At 40.7% G+C, this 27786-nt stretch overlaps 1 protein-coding gene across 4 annotated transcripts in view; it reads left to right on the top strand.

The window, feature by feature from the left end:
• The window catches only part of CACNA2D3 (calcium voltage-gated channel auxiliary subunit alpha2delta 3), a 962218-nt gene that overhangs the window by 644075 nt on the left and 290357 nt on the right, over positions 1-27786 (top strand). The window lies entirely within an intron of this gene.

The raw sequence follows: 27786 nt of genomic DNA, 5'->3' as shown, positions 1-27786 counted from the left end.
ACAGCTGTCCTCTGGAGTGATCTCGATGGCTGTCATGGGTCAGCTTTTCTCTCCCTGGGCTCTCTCATTCCTGCTGCACTTCTGGCAGCTGCAGGCAAACTCAGGGCAGGAAAAGCATGTGGGAACTCATTTCAGGGGACACCATGACACAGGCCAGGCCACAGCAGCCTGCCCTGTCTCAGCCTTAAAGTATGCATTGCGGCCCTGGAAATATGAATGTATCTCCTTATCAAAAAGGAAGACTCCTTCCCCAGGAAAAGTCATCTTGAATAAAGATGAATGTTGAGCTGAAAAGGCTTCTCCGATGCTGGGGAGACCATGAGCTTTTATCAGCTTGAGTCTGTCCCCAGTTTGGTTTTAAATCATGGAAACAAAATAAGCTGCCCCATTTATGTTGGCACCGTATTAACAATAGCAGCTATGGTGATAACTTCATCTCTTCTTATATGTTGTTGGGTAAGACAGGAAAAATAGGAGTGAGGAGGAGGAGGAATGTGGCTAGCTAGTATTAAAGTAACCAAATCACTCAGTGGTTTTGTGTACAAACCCCGAATAGCCAGTTTGTTCAGTCATTTTATTTGTTTCATCAATTTAAAAAAATATAAGACACAGTTTCTACAATTAAAACATTATGGTAGTAGCACTTGGATAGACAGATCAGTAGAGTAGAAGGTCCAAAAAATCAACTACATATGGAGATTTAGTATATAATAGAGGTGATGTCTCAGATCAGTGGGGCTAAGATGGGCTTTATAATAGATGCTTTTGGGAAAATCAGATAGCCATTTAGAGAAAAACAGAATTAGTTCAGTCTTCACATCATACCCAAGGAAGAAATCCAAGTGGATCAGACGTCTAAATTGTAAAAAATGAAACCATTACAAGCAGTAGAAGAAAACCTGGGTAAATTCCTCTGTGACCCAGATTCTGGGAAGACTTTCTAACAATGACTGCAAAATCTACAGTCAATAAAGAGAAAGATAAATAAGTTTGACTACTTAAAATAAGAACAACAACAAAAAAAACTTTTGTAAGCCAAAAACACATCATAAGCAAAGCCAAAAGACAAATGATAAAATAGGAGAAAATACTTGTGACACATAGCACACATGAAGAATTAATAATCTCCAATATATAAAGAACTTTTTAAAATTGGGGAGAAACCACCAAAATTGCTATAGGAACAAAATGAGCAAAAAAATTGACAATTCACAAAAAAAGGATAAAAAATGGCTTTTAAACATAAGATGTACAACTTCATAATAAGAAAAATGCAAATTAAACTATAATGAGATACCATTTCTCACCCATCAGAGTGGCAAAAACTAAAAGCTTAACCATGCACTCTGTTGGTGAGGCTATGGGAAAAGGGACACTCTTATTCATTGATTGTGGGAATGCAAAATGGGGCAATCTCTATGGAAGTTAATTTGCATTTACCCTTTGACCCAGCAATCTTACTTCTAAGAATTCAACCCTGAAGATGAACCTCTAACAGCACAAAAATATATATGTACAAGTTTGTTCATTGCAGAACAGCATGTAATTTCAAAATATTGGAAGTTACCTAAATGTCCAAACATAAGAGATTGAATAGACTATGGTACCTACACCTAATGGAGTCAATATTAAAAACAAGAATGAGAATGACCTGCGTTAGTTGATAGAGAGTGATTTACAGAATATACTTCTAAGTAAAATGAGCAAAATCACATATAGCATACTACTTTTTGCAAGAATTATATATAGCATACTACCTTTTATATAGGAAATAAGGAAAAAAGAAGATAGATATGTAATTACTTATTTTACAAAAAAAAAAAAAGCAAAAACAAGAAACAGAATAAACCAGAAACCAACAGAACTGGTTACCAACAGAACTATCATTCCCTCCCCAAGCCATCTTCTCTGCACCACCTCCCACATCTTGTTAGGATATGGGAGGTGGTGCAGGGCTTGAGGAGAAAATGACACAACTCTGAGTATACCTTTTTGCACAGTTTTGACTTTTGAAAGCATATTAATGTTCTGTGTATTCAAAAATTAAACAAGATTGGGGAAAAATTAAAAGTGAATGCAAACAGAACAAAATGAATCCAATAATATTTCAAGTGAATAACAATTTCTCAGAAAGGGAGGAAAAAAACTTTAGAATAAGTAGTACACACAATATTAAATTTTGAACACAATACTTTCACTCTCTACCCCTCAAGCTAGGGAGGAAAAGAGAACTGCAAATAAATTCTAAACTCCATTTGGTGTCATTTGTGGTAATATGGTTACAGCAATTCTGAATCCATTTTGTGAGTATGGTGGTATTGGGCAAACGTGTAAATGCTGAAGACAGGGGATCTGCCTACGGTATTAGACTTGATTGAAAAATCCCAACTCTGTCTTTCGAAAGGACCTACAAGCAGTGGCACCCAAGTAGCAGTGAGCCCATCCAGTACCCAGATTCTGGCTTCTAAAAATCACTCCCCACTAAGAGGAGCCAGGGACCCTTAGAGTAATTGCTTATTCCAGGGCTGCAGCAGAGAAGGTACCAAATAATAATAATGATGATGACAATAATAATAATAAGCTTGGAATGTTTTGTGCCAGAAACTAAGGAAGTGCCCAAAACAATAATGTGGTCATGTCAGAAGGACACAGGATCAGCATGAAGAGGCTCTCATTGGTCAAATCTGGGACAATTTGAGCCTCAAAATAAGGAATGACAATAATGGCTTGTAACTTGTTGAATAAAACAGAAATCCACATGTCCTTACTGATAATAAATAACTAAACAAATCCCAAACATATGAACCAGATAGGTAAGTCAGTGGGTGAGAAGAGTGCAGTGTATAATGGAGTGCTGACTGGTAAATGAGGAGGGAGTGATGGAGTTGGAAAATCACTATTTTACAACCATTTTGGTAAAGACCAGTTAGGGCAAAGGTCTGTCAATGGATGCTAAATCTAGGGGGAAAGTTCAGTGATGAGCAGGGTATTTTTATGATCTCAAAATGCTTCCCTAGACTTTTCATTAGTCATGAGGGGGGAAAAGTAGCACCTGAACAGTGGGATACTATGTACACTGTCTTAGTATACTGTACATTGGATGAATCTCAGCAACATCTTGAGCGGGTCCTCAAAATTAGCACCACCAATGAGAAGCAGATGGACATTGTGTCCCTGCAGAGAAAGACACATCACACTTATGTATTGTTTTGACCAGGGACGCATAACCTGATGCTCACGGCAGATATAAGTTCATGAAGCAGATACAGCTTTGCATTAATACAATGCCTTGGTTTAGGTAATGTTCATCACTTAAATCGGTGGTTGTATTAGATTTGCTAATTACATACAGATATAGGAAGTTAGAGGGAGAACCCATTGTTACTCAAACTTTTGCACTAAAGAACTTTTGTGACCACAGAGCCAAAATAGATGGTCTGGGGCAGACCTGGGCATGCAGTTACAGAGGAAAGTCTCTGATGTCTTTTGCTTTATCTTAAACATTTGCATAAAATTTACATTCTGTGCCATAATTATTCTTATTTACTTTAAAATAAAATAACATTTCAAGTGGCCCATTACTAAGTAAACTTGGTATGCCAAGATGACAGAGCTCATTTATTCCACTTCTTAAAGAACTCTTTGAGGTTCATAAAACTAAACCCACAGAATCAGGTTATCCCTAAAATGATAGCCCAACATTGTTGCTGTGCTTCCCAAAGTTCTGTTGCTGTATCTTTGCAAATTGCCCTGATAAATAATTCTCCCGGTAGAATGTTCTGAGGGTTCCTTCTCCTCTTCGTGGTGTTGAGCAACCTGTCAGGCCAGGAAGGACACTGGGGAGTCTGTCTTCCTCTTTGTTAGGTCTGCTGGGTGAAGAGAAGGCAGCTGCTGCTTCAACAGGTACCTCTGACCAGGAAGCAGCAGTTTCTTCCAACTCCTTATCTGGACCTGGATTCTGCCAGGACACGAACAAACAAACAACAACAAAACCCCATCATTTATACAGAGTCAAAATAGGATTCACATGGTGAACTCATCTGCAGAGTCTAAATTCTGAGATGCTCACCAATTTTGGAACCACCCAGAAGATCAAGGGAGAGATGAGCAATTTCGAATTCATGACTGTCCTGACACATCCAGGATGGTTTCAAGCCAGCATTACCCTAAGGTGACCCAGCTTGCAGCAATGAAAGAGACTAGACTCCAGGAGCACTTGGCATTAGGGCTGGTGATTGACTGCATTTTAGTAGCCTAATGTTTTGTTGGTATTGATAGCTCTGGGTTTTTTTTTAAGCATATTTATCATCTACCTTAGTTTATTCACTAAGGGCACTGAATTTAGATTAGAACAGCATCCCACGTTTGAATTGCATGCCTAATCCATATTTGCTTTATGACTTTAAGCCAGTTACTTAGCCTCTTTAAGTATAGTTTTCCTCATTTCTAACATGAGAATACGACCTGCCTTCCAGGGTTCACTCTAAGGATTAAATGTCTATGCATAGTATGAATGCAATAAATACTATTTATTGTCATTTCCCAATTTTAGAAAACCTAGTGTGAGTTTATTTCCTGGGCTCAAGGAAGTTTTTGAAAATACTGGATTCTCCTTTCTTTGAGCTGGGTCTCACAAAGTAACTACATGATTGTTACCATATTCATAATAGAACTTGGTAGTTAAGTATGATGAGTTTCTTGGAAAACATTGTTTGTTTAAAGATACTCTTTAATTCTTTGGAATTCATTTGGCTGTAATTATGTGCTGTGAGCCAGGCACTAATGTCTGGGGGTAGGTGCCTGGGTCAGTGTCCCCAGAAAACACTGGGATTGTGCTGCACTAGCCAGGCAGAACCCTTCACCCCTAACACCCTTACTGAGGAGAGCCCTTGCTGAATTACACAAGGAAAGGGAAATACGGTAGCAGCTCCCTTCACCGTTTGCCCATTTGCTCTGAAAATGCTGCCGACACTTGGGGCTGCAGCTCTTAACCCGAGATAACTTTGCCACGAAATATCTCACTTTTATTATTATTTTTCTATAAATATTCTATAAAGAGAATGATGTCTTCTGTTTCCCAAAACATTCTGTTTTTAGTAGTAGTATTTACATTTACAAAATATACTAATTCTCAATCGCTAAAAATGTCAAATCCTAGAGAATGTTGCATTCCTACACATGATGTTAACATCATTCTCAAACAGTTGTTGGCCGAAGATTCGTTTGATGAATCCGATTTTTCCAAAATAAGCGATTCTGACGATTCAAACAATTTTGATTTAGTTCTGTTTTAGAAATAACTCCAAGAACAGTTTTTATATTTTATTTTCACATTGAAAATCAGTCAGATTTGCTACAACCTTAAAAACAGTGTTTATGCAAAATTAAATGAGTGCTGGCAGCAAGCTGCACTTTTTCTTTGTTTTTCTAAACGGGAAAAGGGTTAATTGGCCACAGCTTAACTCAGTGTCAGTTAAGCACCCTTGGCAATGCAACCATTTGTGCCTGTCGCCCACAGCACCCTGGACACGTGATCTGGAAGGCCATTCTGGTGCATGAAGCATATGTCTGTTCCCCATGCTTGAGTTGCAAGCTTACTTGAAGTCAGTTGTCTTCATTCCCAACCCTATTGATGCCAGTGGTAATTTTATCATAATTGTATAAATGAATTAAATATTATTTAAACCAACAAATTGTAAGTATGAAAAGAAAGTCATTGTTTCTGTGGATCTGTAAATGAATGCTTTGGAAAGACTGTAAAGAAAGTTGCTAAAAAAATTACCACTGTGCTGAATATGGGCAAAGCAACCATAAAAAACTAGGGAGAAAAAAAACATCTTCCTTGCATTCAGAGAAAATTGATACTTAATTTTTCTTTCTTTCTTTCTATAGGGTAATTTTTCTTGATTTGTTTGTGTCATCCTTGGTTGATGTGGTGGATCTGGGGGCTGGGTTAGTGTCTGCTTTTTGTCTTATTGTCTCTTAGTGGCCTCGGGCAGCTGTGTACTCCAAGAAGGAGAACAGATCTTTCCAGACATAGAGAGAGGGGCCACTAATTGGTGTGTGAGCGGCTGTGATTTCCATCTAGAAACAACCAGTACACTCCCGTTATGTGGATCAGCATCACTTGTATGGCTCTGCTAGTTCTCTACTGCCCTTTAACAAATCAGCACAGACTTAGTGGCTTTAAACAACACAAGTGTATCATCTCCAGGTTGCCATGGATCAAAAGTCTCAGCACAAGTTAGGTGGATCCTCAGCTCAGGCACTCACAAGGCTGCAAGGAAGTGTTGGCTGCACTGCAGTCTCATCTGCAACTCAGGGGCCTCTTCTAAGCTCATTGAGCTTGTTGGCAGAATTCAGTTCTTTTCCCGTATAGGACTGAGTTCCCATTTTCTTGCTTGCTGTCAGCTGGGGACCACTCCAGCTCCCAGAGGCCACCCAAAGTTCCTTGCCATGTGGCCCCTGTAGGCTGTCACACAGTGCTGTTTGTTTTCCTCTAGCCCAGCAAAAATACATCTCTCCGATGCTTCACCTTCCCTTAAAAGCTTCTTCCATTAAGTCAGGCTGACTCAGGATCATTTCTTTTTTAATTAACTCCAAGTCAATTGATTAGTAATCTAATTATACCAGGGATATCCCATCAGCTCACACTCAAGGAGAGGGAATTTGATGGGGTGTGTACTTGGGTCACGAATCTTGGGGGCCATTTTTGAATCTTGCCTACCCCAGTGGTCTCTGTCCATGTGCTCTGGTCTGAGAGGGAAAGATAATGCCAGAAGGAAATGCAACCGTATCTCCTGCAAACTGTCAAGAGAAGGTTTTAGGGTAGCTATGTCCATTCTTCATCATAACATTTCTACTTAGCACTGATGTTTCCCAGAGGAGCCTGGTTCTCTTTGTTATATTGCAGTCTGAAAGGAGCTATGATTCCTTTAGGAATCAGAAGATCTGTGACCCTGCTGATGTGTATTATTTCTACTAAATACTAAGGGAGTAGATAAGTATTTGTTGATTATCTAGTACGTTTGGACACTTGTTCCCAAAAGGTGGCTTAATATGGTCTGACTCTTCTTTCTCTGTAATTATCTGGGTAGTTAAGGAAAAGGAATTCCTCTTTGCTTGACTCATCAGTTTTTGTGGCTGAAAACCCAGCAGCAATAAATATAATTATATAACTGATTTAATGCTTAAATAAATAGCTTAAAAATGACCTGTGAGTATGGTGCTTTCGCTATTAAATTATACATTGATTCATAGTTTTGGTTCTGGACAAGTTCAAGATAAAAGTTTAGCTGTGAACAGAAGCTGAGTTTGGGTTCTTGCACATGAGAGCCAACAATTGCATTTAACCAATTCTAGAATCAGAAACTGACAAAACTTCCTTTCAGGGCGCATTCTCCCTGCTTGTTGCTACCAGTCTGATTAAATATTCTGTTTCCTGCTTGGCTGTTCTGTTCAATTTGTTTTCCTGGTGAAACCCAAATAAATGACTTAATGTTAACAACATTAATTATGTTGAATCTAATAGGATCTCATGTATTAATTGACAAAACAGCAAACACCAGAATTCTGAAATTCGTAGGCCTCTCATATGAATACAAGTCATGCATAGTCATTATCTCTTAGGTGCAGAGCAAAAAATCATTAACAATGGAATTTGTTCCATTTTAAAAGCAAATGACTTGTGCTTTGGAGTTGGGTCTTAATCAGCTTGGGAATGCTATTCAACTTGCTGTGCAGAGTAGAACCAATATCAAACCAAGGAAGCATCAGCATTCCTGATCAGCCCCTCCAGGGGAGTTTACACAGACCGCAGTGACACGCAGAAGGGAAGCAAAGAAATGTTTTAGAAACAGTAGGAATGTGACCATTTAAAATAATGAGAATTCATTATCAAGCCCTCTTGCCCCTCCCGTTTGCTGGTAATGCAATTCAGTAGGCAATTTGTAGGAACTTTTCAAACCAATTTAGTTACATTTGCAAATTGGACCTGTGTCCCTCCTCCTCACCCCCCACTAAGTCCAACTTGGAGAAAACACTTCGCATTTGATAAATTGCACATTTGTTTCAGTTTCCCATCTAGGAATGGCACCTAGGCCATTTAGGAGTCATTTGGGTGATTAAGCTATAACCTCTTACTGCCTAGAAGCAATTATATGGGGTCAAAACCATCCTAAGGATGTTCTTGGGCTTGGAAATGGAATTTACAGTATTTTTCCAAGACACTGCTGCATATCAAAGAAGTTCAAATCGTCAAAACAAAGAGACACATGTAAAGAGAAACATAAACCATCCTGCTGCGTTGTGGAACAGAGAATGCCATCTGCATTACATGGCAAGGAGGAAACTGATTATGTTGGGACCTCTATTTCATAGCAGATGGGTTCATTAAATTTAATAGCCTCCAGAGCCTTTAGAAACTGTGTTAAAAACATGTGGAGCATGCTGTGACACTTCACTTCTGGCCCCGCAGTCATTATAACTCTGGCACAGACTATAAATATTACAGTACTTTATTTCCATTGAAACAGATTACTGTTATGATTATTTTTTTCCAGGAGATGTTAAAAATATGAGTGTATTCCCGATTTTTGGTACCACTTATATCCATCCAAATATTTTCCTCTTCCATTGATTCTAGAGTTTTCTGTTAAACAGAGTTGGTATTATAAAACTATGAATTAATGATATAAAATTATTATCTTCAGAAAAGATGTCCTAACACTCTATATGGGTGACTGTCAACTAGTAGAAAAGCTTAGGGCTAAAAATGAAAATGATTTCTAGATTTCAGGTGTTTATTGTTGTTTCTGCTTTTATGGATTAATGATTTGCAACTGTCTGTAATGAAAGAACAGCCTCTATCCTCTGCCATACACAAATGGATAAGAGCATCTAGCCTGAATAATCATACAACATGATGGATTATTCAGCACTCTTTGTTTACAAGTCACAGCTTCCAGTGCAAAGTGGCAGTGGTCAAAAAGGCAATTTGATGACTCTTGGAACCAGGATGTCTGTGCAGTTCTGTCTTGAGGCGTGACTAGATTCAGGGGTTGTATTAGTTTCTTCTTGCATTGCTATTAATATAAAGAACTACCCGAGACTGAGACTGGGTAATTTATAAAGAAAAGAGGTTTAATTGGCTCAGGGTTCCGCAGGCTGTATAGGAAGCGTGGCTGAGGAGGCCTCAGGAAACTTACAATCATCACGGAAGGCAAAGGGGAAGCAGGCATGTCCTACATGACTGGAGCAGGAGGAAGAGAGAGAGTGGGGAGGTGCTACACACTTTTAAACAACCAGCTCTTGTGAGCACTCACTCACTCGCAGGAGAACAGCAAGGGCGACGTCTGCACCCATGATCCAGTCAACTCCCAGCAGGCCCCTTCTCCAACACCGGGGGTTACAATTTGACACAAGATTTGGGCGGGGACATAGACCCAAACCATATCAGGGGTTAATCCCAATATTATTTTGACTTGCTCTTTGACTCTTTTTTTTTTGAGATGGAGTCTCACTCTGTTGCCCAGGCTGGAGTGCAGTGGTACAATCTTGGCTCACTGCAACTTCTGCCTCCTGAGTTCAAGTGATTCTCCTGCCTCAGCCTCGTGAGTAGCTGGGATTATAGGTGCCCGCCACCACGCCTGGCTAACTTTTGGTATTTTTAGTAGAGACAGGGTTTTACCATACTGACCAGGCTGGTCTCAAACTCCTGACCTTGTGATCTGCCTACCTCAGCCTCCCAAAGTGCTGGCATTACAGATGTGAGCCACCGTGCCCGGCCACTGTTCCTTGACTCTTACTGGCTGAATTCCCAGACAGGATCTCTCTACATGGTGCCAAAAATGGCTCTACTGTTTTTGGTATCTAACATAATGTTGTTAACTTTCATTACGTTTATAACCCTTAATTTATTTGCCTTTCAGCATTTATATTAAGCCTATGATAGATAGGCCTGTTTGAGTCACAGCCAAACATTGAGAGATGAGACGGACCTATGACTTAATGGCCTCAATCTCACCGAGTGAGGAGAAATCAATCCAAAAGGAAATTGATCCTGGGAAGACTGAGAAGTACCAGAGTCCTGCACAAAAGTTGTTGATAGAATCCGAAACCAATCCATGCCTAAGATCATGTACTACATCAGCAGGGTATTAATTATAATACTATATTGTTAAGCTATGGAGCCCTTTAGTTAAATGTCCTTGTGGACCCTTTCATATAAAGCACATAGAAGCAGAGGTCCCCTGGTAGGTATTGGGAGATGGAGACATGAAGCCCAGTTGCTTGGCCACATCCCAGGGAGGCTCTGAAGCATTGTTTTCATCTTTCCTGGCACTGCAGAGCCTAGGTAGTATTCTAAGTAATCAGGTGTCAACCTCTGAGAATAGTCATATAGGATTCTCTGCTGTGGATTCTCTGTTGTACCCTTAAGTTTACAACAGAGTGCTGGGTTGAGTCCAGTTAGGAAAGATGGCTATGGGGATTGGCAGGTTGTGTCTGTATTCAAAAATCAAATTGAGGAAGTTAGTATAGTAATATGACTATTTTATCATATTTCGGCCTTATTTTTCTTCATCACTTCTGATGATCAAACACTGGCTCATTGTACTTCTGTCACCTCTTAGAAAACATTGGCTCTAGGCAAGAGAACCCACTCAAGCTGTGAGAAATTTGCTGGATGGCTCGGGCAGCCCCAGGAGGGTCAAGGACCATCAAGGAGCAAGAAGCCACCAAGAGCAAATGACCACTCTTTTTGTTCTTTCTTCCTTCTTTGTTCTTTTTTCATGTCCCTCCTACTTGCCACCCCCAATCATCAGTGAAACACGGTCTCCTGGTCTCCTCCCAGTCCTGGCTTTACATAATGCCCCAGTTCAGATCCAGTAAGGATGAAATCAGTGTGTGTGTGTATCTGAGTTTACATTTCTGAGCAAATTATATACACAACTCACTCTAGCCCATGGTTCCATTGAGGTCAGATGCCCATCATTTATCCAATCAGTTATGGCCCAGAAGGCCAAGGGATAGAAACAGATCAACCAGGGCTATGGATAATATTTTCTAAGAGGTCTGGAGGCTGGCTGCAGTGGCTTATACCTGTAATTCCAGCACTTAGGGAGGCTTAGGTAGTAGAATTGCTTGAGCCTAGGAGTTGGAGATGGGCATCATAGTGAGACCCCCTGTCGCTACAAAAAATAAATTGAAGAAATCAGCCAGCACAGTGGAATGTGCCTGTGATCCCAGCTCCTCGGAAGGCTGAGGTGGGAGGATCACTTGAGCCCTGGAGATCAAGGCTGCAGTGAGCCATGACTGCACCACTGCATTCTAGCCTCGGCAACAGAGTGAGACCCTGTCTCCAATTTAAAAAAACAAAACAGCAACCAAACAAAAACAAAACAACAAAACAAAACAGTAACAACAACAAAAGAGGCCTGGATAGAAGGAAATGCCTAGAGTCGGAAGGAGCTGGCATTTCTAGACCTCTGTCTTTCTGTCTGAGGTTTCTGTAAGTTATGGCCCGGCTGGGCTCTGATCCTAACTCTCAGGAGTGGATCTTCTTTCCTATTCTCTGAGCCCCAGGCTCACATCCTCCTTTCAGCCCCAGTGGACACAAGTGGCCCCACATCCTGGAGGATGCTGCCCTTCTTCCATAGACTATCCCTGCTGTGTGGGTGGTGGGAAGCCCTCTCTCCCTTGTGCCTTCTGAGAGCTGAGGAAGATATTTTGGCCAACACAACCAAATCTGTACTGCTTTTCCCCTACTTCATGGCCCAGATATTTGGGTAACTTAAGTTCTCAGAGCTGATTCTCATGCTTTGACATGGTTTAGACTAAAATGAACACATTCCTCTTATGACCAGCATGAAGAACAATTAAAATAATCCCAGAGAATCAGCCTGTGGTTTGATATCAGCTGCCAGTTTCTCTTCTGTTACTGTACACAGGATTTTCTCCATATGAAAGATTTCATTCTTTCACCTTTACCCCATAAGAATCGATGTGCCAAATATAAATGTGTTATCTATGAGGCCATGGCACAAAGACACCATAGGTAAGAACATTTCACCTGACTTGGCCTCTTAGCCTGCTTCTATTTAAAAGTAGCAGAGAATCACTCTTGCCTCCCCTGCCTTCTTGACCTTTCACACCCACTTGTGAGTGAAATGGCCACTGAGAGCTCCTCCTAACCTTACTCTGCTGGTGACACATGCTCTTATTAGATGTATAGAGCAGACATGACTCAGTCTGTCTCTCAGTGCAAGGTCCTTAAGGGAAATTTCTCTCTTGTTCTGAACAAAGAAAGGGAAAGCAAAGCCAGTAGTTTATTCAGGCAGAAGGAACATGCTTTTAAATCAATTTTCATTGTGTTTAATCTAAAAATCTGGAACATCAGCATCTTTTCTGGTTGATAGAAACAACTATTAAACACTCTTGTCATTGATTTCTCTTCCGAAGTGATCAAATTAAAAGCAGCCCAAGATGAGGCAAGGCTGGAGTACTCATCCTATAGTCTGTTTCTCTGTCACTTAGCCAACTGTTAAAGGAGCAGTTGTTTCCATGGAAAGATCCTTCCTTTGAGGAACATGGGGTTCAATGGACCCCCATGGTATTCCAATAGCAGGGACCAGTGGGAAACACTGTCCACACACCTTGTAAGTGCAGGGACATCTTGAGACCACATTGGATGACTTTTTCTGTCTGCCTCTGGAAAATATTTGAAGACCCAATTTGAAAAGTTTTCATAAATAATTGAGCTATTTTAATTGTCAACTAATAAGTTAGAGAATCCAAAGGCTCACTGCTGGCTTAAGTAGGATCACCACGAGCTTAAAACCCTCCAGGGGAGCCTAAATTCAAAGCATTTGAAGCCCTTGATGACCTGACCCCAGTGAACATCTCAGTCTTTTCCTTCCACATGGCAGAAGGCAAAGGGGAAGCAGGCACATCCTACATGGCTGGAGCAGGAGGAAGAGAGAGAGTGGGGAGCTGCTACACACTTTTAAACAACCAGATCTCATGACCACTCACTGTGAGGAGAACAGCAAGGGGGGACATCAGCACCGATGATCCAGTCACCTCCCAGCAGGCCCCTTCTCCAACATTGGGGGTTACAGTTTGAATAGGGCCTTTCCCCATTCCATGCCACCATCCAGCCTTACCCTACTCACACATTTATAGTCTCTAGAACCAGCCCTGTATTCTCTCACACCTAAACCACTGTACCTGCTGTTCTCTCTGCAGGAAGTGGTCTCTTCCTCCCACCCCATTCAGAAGCCTCTGGGCTTATCCTTTGGTCTCGGTTTCATCATCTCCTCTGACCTCCTTGGATGGACCTCCAGTCTAGAGTGGGGCATTGATGGCGTGTTTCCAAAGCATGTAGCACCATCCTAGAACTTCTTGTACTATTATATTAAGAAGTCCAAATAAACTTTTTTCCACTGAACTTTAAATTCCTTGAGGAGAGGGATGGTGTCTGGTTAACTGTGGCATCCTCAATATATGATCAGGCACATCAGGCACATAATAAGTGTATGTATAGAATCAGGTGTATAAATCTCATAGACTCAGAGATCCAAAGGTTGGAGGGCATGTGAAAATACCTACATTTTCTAGCTGTTAGATAAGAATGGCATCATCTCCAACATTTCACTCAGCATGTAGCATCCTTGCTCAAGGCCATCTTCATTAGGCATGTGATGAGTGGATGCATCTTCACCATGAGACTGGGCTTCTTTCTCAGGTGCCCAACACCACCAATGCAACAAAGATTTTGCCACATTCATCAAAAAGATCTGGATTCATGTGTCCATGGTTTCAGGAGCTAGGATAATGGCATTCTGACATATCAGCTGTGTCATTGTTAAGATATTACTTTTGCCCACTGTTATGATGTTAACTTTTGTCCACTGTTATAACAGAAGGGCTTTTTTTTTTTTTTTTTTTTGAGACAGAGTCTCCTTCTGTTGCCCAGGCTGACGTGTAGTGGCACAATCTCAGCTCACTGCAACCTCCACCTCCCAGGTTCAAGTGATTCTCCTTCCTCAGCCTCCCGAGTAGTTGGGACTACAAGGCGTGTGCCACTACGCCCAGCTAATTTGTGTATTTTTAGTAGAGACGGTTTCACCATGTTGAACAGGCTGGTCTTGAACTCCTCACCTTAGTTGATCCAACCACCTTGGCCTCCCAAAGTGCTGAGATTACAGGTGTGAGCCACCACGCCTGGCCCAGAATGGAATTTTTAAACAAGATTTTGGCAAGATTGGAATCAAATCTGGCTGTCAAGTATATAATGGGCATTCAGGAAATCCTTGAAAATAATCCCTTACAGTTGTACTTGTGATGTGCTTTTTTCTGTATTTCCCCGAAGTTCTTACCATGGTCAATAGTGCCTCACCATCGCTGGCCATTCTCCCTCACTCTCAGGACATCAGCTGTGCTGGTCACCTTTTAGTTGCCTGAACAACCCAAACTTTCTCCCTCCCCTGGGCTTTTGAACATTCTTCTCCTTCTGAACTGGAAAGACTCCCCTGCTGCCCTGCTCCTCTACTGGGGAAGAGGCTCTTTCCCATGTTCCTTGTCTCAGCTAAAATGTGCCCCTTGCCTTTCCATCTCAGGTCCCCTATAGATTTTCTTCATAGAGATTATGATCATTTAGAATTATCTTAATTAGGTGCTTTGACTTTTCCGTCTCTTTAAAAATTCTTGTTTTGTCTATCTCTTGAACAGTAACGTAAGGACCGGGGCAGTCTATGATGTGTCTCTATAACCTGATACTGTGCCTAGCACAGAGTAAGTACCCAGGATGAATTCAGAGAGGCCAAGTGGCTTTCTCTCAGTCCTACCACCAGTCTCTGTTTACTGTGCACTACAGTTTGTTTCTCCCTGTCTGCACTATACTTTTCCTAAAATGGTACAATGAGACCCCAAGGATTACAGAAGAAATAATATAAAGAATATTGCTACAAAATGGATGGTGGTACTAAGAGAGAGTCTAAAATATTGTCTCCAAAATGCATGTGTCGTATTTGTCTTTCCTTTTGAAAACCTAGCTGAATGATCAAGTTTATGTCTGAAGCAACTGGTTTTTATGAATGCCGCCTCCATCTAAGCAGCAGTTACTGATTTTGAAGGAAGAACAGGGACATTTGGGGGATGAACCAGATTTCTGCAGTGCTTCTTTTCTGTGCATGTTGCTAAATGCAATATGTTGGGGAAAGGGTTGATTGCTTAAGGCATATTGTTTATACTGTGTTACTTGGGTCTGATGGAAAAGTTCCTAACAGTGGTTTTCTTGCTAAAGATATGGTTTTTGGGGAAGTATGGAATGTGATTTTTTGGTGGGACATCATCATGATTTAGGTGAACTCCAGAGAAACTTGATATTGGGAGAGGCCAGGAAACACATGCAGGTCCGTGAAGCTTCTTTAGCATTAGCCCTCAGTTCTTCATCAGATTGTAAATGCTCTCTGCTTTTAATTACCATCCTTATTCAGGCCAAGCTAATTGCTCTGGGCCAGACTGGAAAGGAAAATTCCCAGAAAGCCTGATATCTTGATAGAATGTTAGTGAGTTTCCTGAAGAAGACGCTAAGAAATCCTTAATGAATTAGCATTTCAACTTTTGTAACAGTATACTAAAGGAATGGGGGGGTTGGAATCATAGATTTTTGACAGCTGTTTGCCATCATAGCACTTGACAATCTGCTTCTTATTTGGCTTTCTGGTATGTAAAAGCATGAAATTCTCAAGTTAAGAAGTATTGATCACTGTATGACAATATGTATGTAACAAAATGTATTGTATTGAAAAAACTTTCTTTTAAAAATGATATTCCTATTTGGTTACTAAAATGTTTGGGTCTTTCTATTTAGAAAATGTTGTGGTTTTGTTAAACATAAGTTATTTAAAGGTTAAAATAATCTTAATTTTAACTATTAATGTTATTAAGAACAGATTTTCAACCAAGTACAACTGAATGCAAACAGGAACAAACTTGGAAAAGAAGATTAGTGGGTGGGAATGCAGAGACGCAGCAAGGGCTGTACCTTGGCCACGGTACATACATTCACAGAGGCCCTTTGCTATATTAGCAGAGCCAGACATTTTTGTAAGGTCTGGTGATTTCCCCAGACTTCATGGAATCTAGATTAAGTTTGCCAATTTCCCATTTCTCTAGAGATGATAATCCAACATAGGGCTGAATTAGGAACACTCAGAATGTATGGGCTTGATGGTTATCTTATTAAGCTGGATTGCCCTTCTCTGTTTGTAGCTGCTCAGTAAACAGGAGAGTCTACTCTTTGGCCATCGGTGTTCTAGGGACACTTGCAGAACCAGATGTAAAGTTACCTAGTTCATTGACACAAGACATCTCCTGAGGTAAAGATTAGTCCCTATGGTGGCCGATAGGATAAGTGTTCATTTTTAGGAAATACAGCCTAAGTCCTTGCAGTGAACAATCCAAGCCAATTCGGTAATTTGTACATGTTAAAATATTTTTAGTAGTTACTGGCATCCTCCAACATTTAGCAGTGAGTCTGTAACAAACAGTCTCAGGCCAATTCTGCCATCTATGCAGATATTTATTAGCAAGTATGCTAATAAAAGCCTACTGTTTTAAAGCTCAAGGAGGTTCCAGCTCTTTATCCTTTAGGTGTTCTGATGGCCCCTTGCATCAGAGCAAATGTATTATTTGCAAGAGTCAGCTAACGTTCTATTTGGAGTCAGGTAACTGAGAGGCCTGAGTCAGCAGCTGAAGGCAAGTCTGTTTAAAAGTCTGGCCAGGGGCACTATTTCTAAAGATAGAGCTCCCAAGGTACTTATTTGGGTGTTTGTAGAGAAAGGCAAGCCTCCTGCAGCATATTGAACCAATCTACAGAGTGGACATGTCCAGTTTTACCAGTAAGAGTTCACTTCTAATATCCATTGTGGTAATTGAGAAAATTCTTGGTGTTGGTCAGAGATAAATACCCATAGCACATGTAGCCATTTGTTTTAATACTAGCTGGAAGGTATATTCCTAATGAGGTCAATTGACCATTTTTGATATATAGACTAAAATTAGCATTCACATTTGTATCAAAACATCTACTCTGAAGTATTCTACAGTAAATTGCATCGCATATAACAATGCTGTATTATATACTGTTAAGGTTTCTTTTGTGAAATGGAAGGAATAGTGGTGGTGATTTCATAGAGTTGTGAAGATTTAAAAACATAATATTGTTTAGCACTACGCCACGCCTATATTAAGTGCTCAATAAGTGCTAATCATTATTATGTAGAAATTCAGGATAACATTATTACTTACTGTTCCATACAGAGTTTTTGTGGAGTGAATTCTTCCTTCCTTTTATTTTGGACTTGCCAAGTTCAGACACTCTCCAAAAGAAAAGGGAAAAGACTGGGCCATGCATGTGTTTCCCTTCCCAGTGGAAGAGCATTCAGAGTCACCTTCACTCTTTGCAGTCAAGGCCCCTGCTGTAGGTCGTGTGTCCAGCTTGTCCTGCCTAAAAGCATCATGCCATGCTTGAGAAAAAGAAAAAAAAAAGTCCACTGAAGCCATCACCTCTTCTTGTCTCAAAAGACTTTATGACTGTATCATTTAGAAATGACTAGAGTAAGAACCAAGAAGCTTGAGAGGAAATGCTGAGCTGTGCAAATTGATGATGCACTTCTGAAGCATCCTTCCCAACGGTGGAGTAGGGCAGGTGTCATCTGAGTAGCATAGCAAGAATAACTGGGGTACTAGGAGCTGCCATTATGGGGCGGGTAAAATGCACACCAGACCCTGTGCTACAAGCTTTTGCATGTGTCATGTAGAACCTGTTATCTCCATTTACTTGATGAGGAAGCTGAGGTTTAGAGAGATTGAGGATTTTGCCTAAGGAAGTGGGATAATTCATGGAACAAATGGAATTGAACCCTGGGTCTTCTGCCTGGGTGTGAGACTGTGACCTCAGATTCCATGTTACATGCAAGACAGTCTCCTGCATACGTGTGTGTCCTCTGAGGCTGCTTTTAAGGAACTGCCAAAGTCTTTAGAATGCCTAATGGGAGATTAGAAATGTTGTTCCTGTTCCCACAAGTTTGAGTTATATCATCTCTACTGAATTAAAAAAAACCCATGGGACCCACTTTGTGGTATGAAAACACTGGAGCCAGCTGGGCGTTGTGGCTCACACCTTTGGGAGGCCAAGGCAGGCCGATCACTTGAGGTCAGGAGTTCAAAACCAGCCTGGCAAACATGGCAAAACCCCGTCTCTACTAAAAATACAAAAATTAGCTGGGCATGGTGCCGTGTGCCTGTAATCCCAGCTACTCGGGAGGCTGAGGCAGGAGAATCACTTGAACCCAGGAGGTGGAGGTTGCAGTGAGCCGAGATCGCACCACTGCACTCCAGCCTAGGTGACCGAGTAAGACTCTGTCTCAAATAAATAAATAAATAAATAAAAATAAATAATGAAAACACTGGAACCTAACTTGTCCTGAATTATGTTTCCCATAGCCTTGGCAACCCACGGTAGGAAACTTTAAATTTTGCAACATGTATCTCTTACATGGAGAGTTCTCCGTGCTATATTAAATGACAGAAGGAAAACTCAGCTCATCACACTTGTAAAAGAAACCACAGCATTCCTAGGTTTAAATGTTGAGTCATAACAATTCTATTTGATGGGCTTTTAAATATCTTGGAATTTGCATTTTGAATGTGTTATACATCACAAAAGGATTTTGATGGTGTTATCACAGCAAATACTGTAATCACATCCTATAATTTATATAACCCCAACTGCTGTCAGTATGTCAAAAACCATGAAATGTTATTCATGATACACACAACTTCTCTCCTGAAGGAAATTGAGGGTCCTGAATCAAATTCCTTGAGGGCATTTTTAATGACTTTGTATGGTAAGTCTGTCCACCGTGAAGGGTAGTCAGGCAAGTCAAGCAGTGGGTTAATAAGTAGATCAAAGCTTCAAATACTCAGTTGAACAAGCCAAGGTGTCCGGAAGGCAGGCCAGGGCAGAGAGGTAGACCTCTGAATGGAAGCAAGTTTAGCAGCCTGGGAACCCCTGCATGGCAGAGTGCGGCAGTGATCTGCAGCTCGTGCTGGAGGCCTTCCAGGAAGCAGGCCAATTAACCTTGGGGCTAAGAGTTGGTATCTTTTAGAAACCTTTCCTCTGGTCTGAACTTTTGAACCCACACTACTCTAGATGGGGGCCGGAAGGAGAAGCCGTGACATTGTCAGACATTTTTTTTTTAATAACTCTGTTTTGCTCCCCCCAAATAGTCACTTTGTCTTACTAAAGAAGAGATGATCAAATGTAACCTCATCCCTCCATGCACAATTATTTGCAAATGTTCACCTCCAAATCAGTCTTATATTCAAATATAGTACCAAACTACTGCAGGAAAGGAGTTGGGGCCATCAAGATGTGAAAGGTGTAGGGAGTCCAATGTAGAGTTGCAGTGAAAGAGGGGGAGAACAGTAATGTTCCGTAGAAGATGGGACAAATGAAAAGAGCAAGTTTGCCTCCTGAAAGAAGAGGGAGCAGCAGACTTTGTGAGCGGGCAGGGGGCCTGACCCCAGATGGGCAAAGTGACAGGATCTTTTGAAGAGCAAGGATAGCTCCTATTTAATTTCATGCTATTTGCTCTGCTACAGTGAAAACCTCTGCATCTTACTGAAAGTCCACCACATTTTCACAAAGACCTCCAAGAGTGGTTTTTAGAGGCTATCATGGGAAGTTTTAGTTTTGCGCCTCTCTACACTCTTGGGAAGGGGGCCAGAGAGTGTGCATTAGGATGGTGAGGTAGTTTACAAATAGAACAAATCTAGCAGGAGCTCAGAACCAGAGTGGCTGCACACCTGTAAACACTATCCTTCCCTAGGACCCCAGTAGCCACCAGCAGAGCCGTGGAGCTTCTTCCTACAGGGGATTGGTTGGGATAAGTTACTGCTAGTCCCATTGTTAGAATATCTTGGCTGAAAGATATGTTTCTGCCAAGGGTTCAGTAGGTTATAAAATGCAGTGATTTTAAAAAGGGTCAGAAGATGTCCGTTTTGATTTTTTTTTCTCCCCTACTATGTTATGTAACATCTGCTCCTCAGCTTCTCCAACTGAAGAATGGGAAGATTGGCCTTCATTAGGAGATTTCAAAAATCTGATATCCAGCCATGTGTGAATTTCAAGCAGTCTGTGATCCCTCCCATCAAAACTTGTACATGCGTATGTCTTATTATTTCATTTTATTATTTTTTTTTGGTAGAGGAGGCTGTCATTCTCCAAAATGTTAAGAACTATGGGAACAGATCTCTTAGTCTACCTATATGGGCCTCTCTGGTTTTCTTTTGTTGTAAATTGCTTCTCTTTGTCTACCTAAATGACAAGCAAAATACATGAATTATTTGCTGTAGGGAAATTCAGAAGCCAACAAGCCTGAATGCAAATCCTGCATGACATGTCTTATTGTGCAGAAATGTCAGTGACTTAGGAGAGAGACAAATCCACTGAAGACAGCCTTGGTTAGTACCAAAGGATAGTGGCCCAGAACCTTGTCATATCTTTTCCCCGGTAAATGAGGCAAACACTATATCACTGGGTTTGAGACCCAAGTCCTATTGTTCTACTCTCAGTATGCATCTCAAATATTTTCCCTTCTTATCATTAGCAATGTGCCATCTACCCTGTCTCCTGCCTGGAACATCCATGCAGACTTCTAAGTGATCTTTTGGGTTCACTCTTACACTTCCAGCCTTCTCCCTGCCATTAGTTTAGTTCCTGGGAGGTGAGCACCCAGCCACCCTCTGCCATCATGGTCCTCTCTTGTTTCCTGGCTAACACTCACCTAATCTTTATGTTTCAAATTACAAATCCCTTCCCTAACTCCTCAAATAGAAAGGGAACACCTATTACTCTCTCATAGAACCCCTTCTTGTTCTTGTTAGCACTTAGCACAGCTTATTATTATTACATATTGCTTGGGCTATTTTTAAGTTATGCATGGTAACTCTAGAGTAAGGGTCACTAAAATAAAGTCCAGGTCACTAACTGACATTTTTTTGTTTACCACTCTGTTCCCAGTACCTAACACAGTATCATACAAATGGTAATATGGATGAATGAATGGTAAAATAGTGTCCACTTGGGAGAACCTGATTTTACTCTTGTTATAGTTGAATCTATTTACCTAATGCTTCTGCAGTCCTTTAAGCCTCTTTTTAAGTACTGCCTCTTCTGGAGTCCCCTCCCTGCACTGGCTCCATGGGCCAGTTATTATATTATACAGTATAGTTACCTTTATTTACTCCCGTGTCTCTTCACTTTGTAAGCATCCCAGGACTGAATCATGCCCAAGTCTCTCCTGTTCGCAGTCTTCCTTGGCCCAGGCTTTATAGATCTTTAGTAGGTAAATAAATAGCAAATAACTATATTATTAGTTCTGATAAGTTTAAATCTTAAAAAACTGTGAAGGTAATGCACTTATCACTTAGCTATAACCTAGTTGATAAACAGTACGTAATTTCACACCCATCTGATTTATCCATGGTTAAAAAAAACACACAGCTGATTTTACATATGGAATGTTGAAACTGGGAGCACATACAGTGACACCTCAGAGACCCTGCATCTTATTTATCTTTGCATGTGGCTCACATACCCAATACTTCTATAAATGTTTGTTGTTTGAGTGAATGAGTGCATGAATGTATGACTTCAACTTGCTATCGCTTTTGGTATTAGATTTTCAAATTTCCCAACATGGAGATATGGAAGCCATTGTTATTTGAAATAACTCTGTGTTTGTTACTCATTAATTTTAGTTAGCAACAAAAAGAAAGATGAAAACGACCAAATTTCACCATTCCCACATGTTTCAGAGCTTTTCCCTTCTTGTGGTTGTTTCCTGAACACACATATTTGAGGGAATATTCAGTACTCATAACATGTTTAAAGACAATTGCCTTGAGTTTTGGAGCAATTGAATTCTGAAATAGCTCATTTGCGTTAGTTATAGGTAACAAGCTATCCGGATAACAATACAGTCTGATTCTGTTGGTGTAAACCACCTTATCAGTCGAAATTCATTGCTTCATAAAATCATTTAAGCCCCCTCATATATTAATTTAGATCACCGTCAGGATATTTTTAAAAAATCTAAATCATGATATATCCTTCATTTTTCTTAAGAATCTGGACCAGAAGCACAATTGATTTCTTCACATGAAACTGGAAGGTAGCTGTTCTAGGGGAGAAAGAAAACTTTTCATCTACGCTCTTAGATTCAGTGACCACAGCTGATTAATTAAACTGACAAAAACAGATTATTAGGAGAAAGGTTTATTTCATATGCACATGGGGGGCCACACAGGAAAGAAGTGAAAACTTTAAAAATTAGTTAGGCCTTTAAGTTTATATACTATTTTAACAAAGGGTAATAAATTATGGAGAAGTGACAAGACAAAGGAAAGGGGGTTTAGGCTTCTAGGGGTGGCACATTGTGGGAAGGTAAATAGATACGGAAAACAAATGGATGATAAGGATTATTTAGTAAAGTTTGCTATGCAGACTAAAGTTAGTGCTTTTTCCAGTGATAAGAGTTATTGCCTCTTCCTGGTACAGGAGAGGGGAAGGCAAACACCTTCACAAAAGGAAATTTGTGTCCAAAGTTTAGGCAGAAAAGGGAAAGGACACGGAATTCCTCCTGCATCTGCTGTTTCTCAATTACCTTCAGCTGAAAATAATCTTTATGACAAAGTGGCATATTTTGGGGTGTCATATTCTGATCCCTGTCACTGTTTATAGTCTTCCACTTATTAGCAACTTCCTACTCCTTGCTGTTGGCTTCTGATGGTCGCCATTTTACACTGCTGTGTCCCCAATACTGTTACTGCATTTATATACATTTCTGTATTAATTAGCACCCTGCTGTATTCTGTGTCTTGATATTTTCTTTTATCTTTTAACTGAGTAATCTCATTTGTCAGTCATGATATTACCGTGGGTCATAAGGGTTTGAAAACCTTTTACCTTTTTTGTACCAGTCTTGGACATGGTAATATTAAGGAAGGCTGCTCCTCAATATAGCCTGTTGAGGTGACCATGTTTGGCTGATTTCCTTAACTGGTTTTGTCTAATGTTCCTTGCCTGATTGTTCAAGAAGTCTCACCACCAGTCCGTGACTAAGTGTGGGGGAAGATCTGTTAGGGCACCCAGACACCTTAGAGCCCCAAGTCTCTAGATGTCTTCTTTGTGGTAATTACCTTCCTCTTAATATCCATTCAAGGAGCCAGTGGGAGGTGTCCAAAAAATCACTTTTGAAACTCTCCAAATGAGGAGTGGAAAGCCTGGGGATACTGAGGAACTGACCTTTGTCCCTTTCAACTCGGTGCTATCAGTGACCACACCCCAGAATTTCTGAGGCTCCTGGACAACTCAATGGACATGGGCGAAAGAAGTTTGAAGACTGAGGCTCCAGCCTTTGCTCTGCCATGTGCCCTTATATAAATCACTTCCTTTTACTGGGTCCAAGTTTCTCTACTTCATTGGGTCAGGTGCTATATAATTTATATTGTATAACAAAGTTAAAGTGCGGATACTGTGAATATTTAAAATATTCATTTGAAGATAATCATTGCAGTAATGACTCAGTGGGTTGAATTTGCCTACTGTAAGTATTCTTAGATATTCATTTCTAAAATGTTTCTCCAGAAATTCTCAGTACCTGGTATGTAGGAGACATTTAATAAGTTTTGTTGTGAAAAAAAACCTTACCTTTCCCTGGGTTCATGCATTGTTGATTGAGTGACCAAAAATAATGATAAAAATTACAGCTACATTTATTGAATGCTCACAGTTGGCCAGGCACAGTTCAAAGAGATTAACACATAACTATATGTCAAGAATATTTCTAAATAAATGTAACATTAATATTTTATTTAAGTATAAGTATATCATTAAGTATAAATATCTAACAGTCTTATGAGATAGGTATTATTGTTATCCCTATTTTCAGATGATAAAACTGAGGCATTGAGTAATTGAATAACTTTCCCAAATATCTATTCCAAGATATTTGTTTAAAAAAAACCCTGTCCTTTCTGAGTAGAATGCAAATGTTTAAAAATAAAATCAGTGAGTTATTAGAGCATTAAGACATTTGTCCTTTATCTGAATAATCCCTGGCTTGTCCTTTGCTGAAGCTTTGAGTAGCATGATGTTGGAATTCCTTTATAATAACCAAGTGGAGATTCCTGACACTGTAAAGGTATGATCATGTGCTTGGTGCTGAATAAAGTTTGTGAGCACAGCCAAGGCCCAAATTCTTCTCAGATCTGTGTGCACTACCATATTCAGTAAGAAGGCTGGGAAAATCCATGAAGCTATTTCCAAAATCAAACTGTTTTGCCAGGCTTGCTTTCTCTCCTCTTAATTGTGAACCCAGGGTTATTTGGATGGAAAGTTGATCTATGTCTCTGTTTCATTTACTCATTACTCATTAAACTGCTATTTAATTCTAGGTATATGAGTTGTCAGAGCTTTCTCTAAAGCTCGTCTAAACCAAGATTTAGATTTTGGATTGAGGCACTGTTCAGTGAGGCCAGTTTGGCTCACATCTAAAGTGAGCCCGAGCTTAAAATGAGCTGGGGCTTGAGGGATCTCCAGGTCAGGCTGAGCAAGTTAAGGCAACACAGGCTGTTTCAGGGGTCAGAGCCCATTCCTCCGTTTTAAGATTCACCCTCTGTGTTCTCCCAAAGAATTGCAATATGGAGCTATTAGAGAAACAGTCAAATAAACATCTTGTATAATGAGGAATGATTTCACTTTCCTTCCTACTTAGGTATTTATGTCACTTATGGAGTGATTCCTGGATTACACTTTCCTGGCTGGAGTGTACTAGGGTAGTTAGGAACACAGGCCCTGGAGCCAGAGGACCTGGTTTCAAATGCTTGCTTTGCCACTTAGCAGCTGTGCCATCTGAGACTGCTTGCGTAACCCTTCTGTGCTTTTTATCACATATAAAAGGGGGATAATGATAGATACTGCCTGGCTTGCTTGTTGTCAGGGTAACCGGTGCAGTGTCCTCTCCTAGGGACCTGCCTTCTCCCCTCTCATCTGCTGGCGCTGTGGCAGCCAAAGTAGGGTTGCCTGCTGCTATTGCAAGGCAACAGTCTAACATGTATATACTGTTTAGCATCCATGTGAAAAGGAAAAGGTTCCCATGAGCCCAGCTGGTGAAGTAAGTGTGCAGAGAAGACTGGGTATAAGACAATGGGGGTAAGGGTGTATGTGACCTATATATAGCATGAATGTGTCATCTAAAGGTATTTGTTTCACAAACTTTAAAAATAGCTAGGGCCATATGAAACTCTTGAGGTGCACCTGCAAGGTGCTGGTAATTCCTGATGCCTGATTATGCCATTCACACCTTTTCCTGTACTCCAGGACTTGAACAGCTAGAATAGCAGCAGAACACATCTTAATCTCTCTATACCTAGAGCTCACCTTCGAAGTTCATTGTCACTCGCACCTCTGGAGCCTGATCATGTGTGAGCCTGAGCCCCTGGTGACTCACTGAGCTGGTGCTGCCACTGTGTGCCCTCCTACAGGCCACCATCCAGAAGGGGCTTTTCTTTCTTGGCCATGCTCAGGGGTGTCACTATTGCTAGGCAGTGTCAGTCAAAGTGAAAGGGACTGTGGAGTCTCAGGTTGAGTTTGCCCTGAAAAGCACCATCTCCACAGTCAGAAATTCTCACTTCTATGGTGTCTCCTGCTGTGCACTATTAACCAGCCCATTGGCCTATCGGTACTTGATTTCCCTGTCTGATTTTGGCACCTTCTTTGTATTTTTATTTAACTTTCTGTTATGGGTAGTCTATGGATGTTCCTCCAAGAAGAGTTTCTTTCTCTGAGCTCTGCTCACTCAGCAGAATGCCTCCACATGACAGATGCCTAGGAAACATGTCCTAATCAATTATTTTGTCTTAGGTCCATCACCAGGAATTTGCTAACATCCGTGTGCATATGACATTATATGAAGACTGATACAGAGCTGGGTTGCACCCATTTATTATTATTTCTCAATGCTCAGTAGGAATATAAAGGGTTGCCAGAGGGTGTAAGAACCACCTTAGACCATGAGAAACAAGGACAGACGTATTCAGAGCAGATGCAAAGACAGAAATATGGAGAGAAAATAACAAGGAAGAGAAATGCAAGCTAAGTTCATATGTGATTAGACACTTTCCATTTTTAGCCTCATGGCTTACATTTGCATAGTTCTTTTAAAAAGAAAAATTAATTATTTATGACTCTAGCTTTTAACCAAACTGTGCATTTAAAGTAATCACTCTGGGTAATTTAAATAAAATCTTTTTTGTAAACAGTTTATGCTCATTAGAATGAGAAAACTGTTGGTTTATTCAATTAAAGGGACATTATTGCCAGTTTGGATTCTCTCTCTTTTTTTCCACTTCAAAATAGAGGGCAGTCACATTGAGACAGATGGGACTTAATTAAGTTGTCTCAAAAGTAACCAGATTTTGCTTTAAAAAAAAATTTAAAGAGGACAGATTCCAAAAGACTTTTCAAAAACCAAATCACCATTTTAGAGCTCTGAAGTTTTTACCCTTTACTCTGACGGACAGTCAGTATAAAAATAAGTTTGTTTCCTGGCAAGCATGTAGGACTTTTCACATGAACCCAGCAGCAATCAGAGAAGATGGTTCTAAGCAAAGATCTCCCCTACTGTGATCTGTAAAGAATGCGAAAACAATGAACCTGCTTGGTGCTTCTGAATGTAGGTTACACCATTCACTATGGTAAAGAGGCTTTTCCAAAGAAGCCATCTGCATTTTCAGGATATTATTATCTTTTGCTTACTGGTTAGTTCCCTGAATATCCTTGGTTCATGACAGCTTCTGGAGAGTGTGACACCTGAGTGTTTTCCCAGAACATGGCAGGTGTGTAGCTCTGCACTGAAGGGTGAGCAGGCAACTGATGCCTGAGGTCTATGTTTGGCCCTCCTTTGCTGTAACATGAACAGTGTTACAGTAATTCTGATTGAATTGGGATCAGAGAGCCCTCTCACTCAGTCCCTTTGGTTCACCTGTGGCACGCAGAATTGTGGGACTCCATAGAGCAAAGTTCATGAACCACTGGAATAGATAATTTATAATATGTTAACATAGTGAATCAGGCTTCTTTGGCTGTGACAGAATTCCAGGTTGGCCAGACTTGTGTGATCAAGGAAAACCAATTGAATCATAAAACTGAAATGTCAAAGTATAGCACTACCTTCAGGTGCGGCTAGCTCTAGGTGCCCAAATACTGTCAGGAATCTGCCTCTTGCCATCTCTTGGCTCTGTTTTCCTCTGTATGGTTTTATTTTCAGATGAGGCTTTTTCCCCTGTGTGCAGTCAAGATCGTCATCAGCAGCACCAGATTTTTATCCTACCAGTATAGCCCTCTGCCCTCAGAAGAAAGAAATCTGTTTCCTCATGGTTCCAGCTAAAGCCCTGGTGCCCACACTCAGGGCTTCTATCACCTGCTTATCTCTAACTGAACCAGTCATACGGTCAACAAGATGGAGAGTTCTGATTGGCCAGGCAGGAGTCGCGTGTCTACCCTTGGATTTAAGGGAAGGTGGAGTCAGCTCCATCCAGCTGCAAAATCTGAGAGTAGGGGCTGGGTTTTACCTCAAAGGCAAATCAAAATGCTGTTGCCAAAAGGAGGGACAGATTCTGTGCAGGCAAAAAACTGCTGTTTTCTGCAGACTC

This window comes from Nomascus leucogenys, chromosome 4 (assembly GCF_006542625.1).
Source record: "Nomascus leucogenys isolate Asia chromosome 4, Asia_NLE_v1, whole genome shotgun sequence".
NCBI lineage: Eukaryota > Metazoa > Chordata > Mammalia > Primates > Hylobatidae > Nomascus > Nomascus leucogenys.
This window is presented reverse-complemented; position numbering and strand designations above follow the sequence as displayed.